Source organism: Balaenoptera physalus (assembly GCF_965194825.1).
Source record: "Balaenoptera physalus genome assembly, contig: HAP1_SCAFFOLD_2249, whole genome shotgun sequence".
NCBI lineage: Eukaryota > Metazoa > Chordata > Mammalia > Artiodactyla > Balaenopteridae > Balaenoptera > Balaenoptera physalus.
In genome coordinates, this window is record NW_028124557.1 from 63,545 (window position 1) to 68,451 (window position 4,907).

At 41.4% G+C, this 4,907-nt stretch overlaps 1 long non-coding RNA gene across 1 annotated transcript; it reads left to right on the top strand.

Annotated features, from left to right (window-relative positions):
• Window positions 1–297: 297 nt before the first annotated feature.
• On the top strand, window positions 298–3,969 carry LOC309654200. The gene is made up of 2 exons (XR_014260011.1): window positions 298–796; window positions 1,128–3,969. It is a non-coding gene; the product is annotated as an uncharacterized lncRNA (long non-coding RNA).
• Window positions 3,970–4,907: the final 938 nt, after the last annotated feature.

Below are 4,907 nucleotides of genomic sequence, written 5' to 3' on the forward strand. Positions count from 1 at the left end.
GGCGAGCGGGGGCTACTCTTCATTGCGGTGCACGGGCTTCTCATTGCGGTGGCTTCTCTTGTGGTGGAGCACGGGCTCTAGGCACGTGGGCTTCGGTAGTTGTGGTGCATGGGCTCAGTAGTTGTGGCTCGCGGGCTCTAGAGCGCAGGCTCAGTAGTTGTGGCACATGGGCTTAGTTGCTCCGCGGCATGTGGGATCTTCCCGGACCAGGGCTGGCACCCGTGTCCCCTGCATTGGCAGGCGGATTCTTAACCACTGAGCTATCAGGGCAGCCCGAGATGGTTATATTTCTTATACACTTTTATTGTGAAATAAAATTATGCCCCCCAAATGTATAGTCTAATCAATATCACACAGAACACCTTTAATGTGTCAGTTACCTATTGCCACCGTGATACTGTATAAGAACCTCGAAAATCTCAGTGCTTTATAACAACAGACATTTGCTTTCCTCACTCATGGGCTTATGAGTCCGTTGGAGTTTGGCATCAGGATGCAAAAACGGTTTGGGTCTGTTCCACATGCCTTGTACTGAAACCCAGGCTACTCTGGGCTATGCTGTTTTCATGTTGGTGGAAGAGCACAGGAGAGGAAATCCAACTGTGAAAGTGTATTTTATACCTCTTCTGACATCAAATGGATCAGTCTATAGAGAGCCCACAGTTCATGGTCTTACCTTTACATACAGGTACTTGGTAGAAAGGACTCCTTTAAAAGAGAAATATTATTTGGTTTAATAATAAAATATTTTTAACTCTGTGGATTCAGAAGTAAAATTTTAAAAAATATTTTAAAAGTATACAGAATAGGGCTTCCCTGGTGGCGCAGTGCTTGAGAATCCGCCTGCCAATGCAGGGGACACGGGTTCGAGCCCTGGTCTGGGAAGATCCCACATGCCGCAGAGCAACTAGGCCCGTGAGCCACAAATACTGAGCCTGCGTGTCTGGAGCTTGTGCTCTGCAACAGGAGAGGCCGCGATAGCGAGAGGCCCGCGCACCGCGATGAAGAGTGGCCCCCGCTTGCCGCAACTAGAGAAAGCCCTTGCACAGAAACGAAGACCCAACACAGCCAAAAATAAATAAATAAATAATAAAAATAAAGGAATTGCTTTAAAAAAAAAAAAAAAGTATACAGAATAGCATGTTGAATTTATGACTATGTGTCCACTGCTCTGAATTAACAAATTAAGAGTAATATGCTATATGTTTATATTTAGTTCCATTTGCAAGTTTTTTGAAGAAATAAATTTTATGGTTGGACTTTCTTCTTTACCCTTCTCCAGTCCTTTCTTTCTCTCCCAGGAACAACCATTATTTGCTGAATAGTCGCTTCTTCCCCCAGAGATAGGCAGTCCAAAGTAACTTTAAGACTTCTGCATCCAAACATAAAGTTGTTGAGAATTTCAAAAAGCCACTTATCTTGCCTCTGAATTCTCCATCTCCACATGGTAACCATTCTTGCTCTGGGTCCATTGTAATTCTGCCCAATTGTTGTTGTCCATTTTCTGCAAACTTTGAACTAAATGGTAAATTTAACCATCACCACCAAGCTTTATATACACTGGTGGATGAAGAAAACTACTAAGTCAATATCCTAACAATAATGACTACAGCAACGTCCAAAGAGAAGTAGAGGCTACAACCTATTTTTCCTGTTATTTAAATTCTTCCAGCCTCTATACATTTCTTCATTCTCCTTGAATTCAGCCAGGTTCTCATTGGCTGGGGTTTTGCCTGATAGGTTGGTACAAGTGTTCCTAAGTAGTCTAAGGCTTTGCTAGCCCTGCATAGGTTTAAGGTAATTTTTTGTTAATTTCTATGACCAGGCTTGGTAAAGTGGTCCCCTAGGTGTAAGCCATACTCCTACTGACTTTCTTCTTTTAAGGTAACCTTATTTCTCCCTGATAGTTAAGGTCAATTGTAGTTTTAGTCAACACTATGGCATCCTATTCCCTGTATTGTTTCAGTGACATAAAGAATGTAAAATGACTAGATGGCTCCTGTCTCCCGGTAGAAGTGCCCCTCCCTTATTTCTAAGATCTTCCATCAAACAAAGCAGAGTCACAGAGATAGAAAGCAAAAGATTTTAAAGGCTTCTGCCTTTGTTCCTAAATACATGCATTCTGTCTGTGGGATAGGCAAGTGCCACATGTGGTTCTGAGCACATGCCGTATTCAGTAAGCTAGCATTCCAGCCTCAGAAAGTGATGCCTCCCAGCTTGTGCCATGACAGTTATCAGTAAATTGTTCACTCGCTTTTTTGTTCTTGAGTTTACCATAGCTGTGGGTGATCAGGCTTGTGAGGAGAACAGTGACTCCCTTTAGTCGTCAGCCTTTTGTCTCATTTCCTTCACTATGAAGTCAGTTCCTTGGTTGGAAGCAGGGTACTAGTAATATGGATTCCATGTCAAATCATCAGAATCATGGAGTGGCCAAGGATGGTAACACAATTCTAAGTAGTTTATAAGTTGTTATTGCATCCAGAATGAAGGAGATCTCATTCTACTCTGGGACTATCAGACTCTGTCTAGAGTATTTTGATTTTTATAAACTAGACATGGGCAACTAGGAGTCCATCTAGAGGTGATTACAGGATGCAAGAGAAGACCATGGTCCATAAGGATAAACTGAAGAAGCTGTTGTGTTTAATCAGGAGAAGTGGTAGCTATCTACAAAATTCTATTTGAATGAGCAGTACAACCCCATGAATACTGAGGAGTAACCTAAACAAGAATTTTATAGGGCTCATGTGATGGCAATACTAATCCTTTGTGTAGGCATAGAAAAGGACAGTAGACTAAAAGGAGGGATGGGATATTTCTGAATGGGAAAATTGAATATTTAAAGATGTCATTTATTCCCAAATGAATTTAAACTCTAATGTAATTCTACTCAAAATTCTAATGGAATTGTTCTTTTGAACTTGTTTAATTGATCTTAAGTTTTTTCAGGAAGAATAATAAAGAAAATACTGGAAAAGAAGAGTAATGGGGAGGATAAATTTTAGCAGCAGCCAGTGGAGTGTTTTCATGGGATGCCTGGAAGTTGCAGACATTATTCTCACCCTTGACCTATGGGCCCAGACTCAGTCATATGTCCATACATGTCTGCAAGGGAGATTGGGAAATACAGTGTACAGATGAGCAGTATGTACCCAGCTAAATATCAAAATGCTGTTACAGAGACAGAGTTTCTACCACATCATGAAAGAAAAACAAGTGTATAGAAAAAGATTTCAGGGACTGCCCTGGTGGCGCAGTGGTTAAGAATCCACCTGCCAGTGCAGGGGACACGGGTTCGAGCCCTGGTCCGGGAAGATCCCACATGCCGCAGAGCAACTAAGCCCGTGCTCCACAACTACTGAGCCTGTGCTCTAGAGCCCGCGAGCCACAACTACTGAGCCCATGCTCCACAACTACTGAAGCCTGCATGCCTAGAGCCTGTGCTCCACAACAAGAGAAGCCACTGCAGTGAGAAGAGTGAGAAGCTCGCGCACCACAACGAAGAGTAGCCCCCCACACCGCAACTAGAGAAAGCCCGCGTGCAGCAATGAAGACCCAATGAAGCAAAAAAATAAGAAGAAGAAAAAGATTTCATCTTCTATAATAATCAAATTACTACCATGTCACAGACATTTTAGAAAGAATTTTAGCAGTTAGTATTTAAAAAAACGAAACTTTATAAATGACATAATTTTTCACTCTGAAATCAGGAAACTTATGTGAAATGGGGCAGCAGGGGAGAATGGGTATGCTATGAACAGGAAGTCTTTATTACAGAATTCTTTATTATTGAAAATTTAATCCAGCCTAAATTTTTAACATTATGAGAAGGGTTAAAAACACTTAATGTGTAGTAGAATGATAAAAAATGTGAAGATAGGAAATAAAATGAATATTTTATTATCAATGTAAAGTAGAAAAACTGAATTCCACATTATACATACTATACACAACTATGTAAACAAATAAGCAATACAGAGGAAAGACCTGTAGAAATACATTAAAATATTAATAATAGTTATCTTTGAGTGGTAAGACTTTGTCTTTTTTATTTCTGTGTATTTTTTTAATATTGAGAATTTATACTTTTATAATGGAAAACTTATTTTGAAAATCTGCCACATAGAAGAGAATTAGATTTACTTTCTATGACTCTGGAGGGAGAATCTTCAAAGATCAGTAGTAGGGGTTAACAACGACCAGGTTTGGGTTCAATATAAGATAAAGTGTTTCTTAGTTAGAGCCATCTAAATATGGAATAGATTGCTAAGAAGTCGTCTTCTCAATGAATCCTACCCTTACCACTCTATTTAAACTGCATCCTGCTGCAATTTCCCAAATACTTCTAATCTTCCTCAGCATTTTCTAATTTTTTGGGGGGGGGAGTGGCTGTTTTGGGTCTTTGTTGCTGCACACGGGCTTTCCCTAGCTGTGGTGAGTAGGGGCTACTCTTCGTTGTGCTGCATGGGTTTCTTATTGTGGTGGCTTCTCCTGTTGCAGAGTGCGGGCTCTAGGCGCACAGGTTTCAGTAGTTGCAGCACGAGGGCTCAGTACTCGCAGCACAAGGGCCCTAGAGCACGTGGGCTTCAGTAGTTGCGGCACATGGGCTCAGTAGTTGTGGCGCTCGGGCTCTAGGGCGGGCGGGCTTTGGTAGTTGTGGCACGCAGGCTCAGTAGTTGTGGTGCACAGGCTTAGTTGCTCCACAGCATGTGAGATCTTCCCAGACCAGGTATCGAACCCCTGTCCCCTGCATTGGCAGGCAGATTCTTAACCCACTGCACGACCAGGGAAGTCCCAGTATTTTCTAATTTTTTATGTCACTAATAATTTATAAAAACACTAGATGATTTACTTATTTAGTATGCTAATTGTTTACTGTCTATCTCCCTCTTCTAGAATGCTAGTTT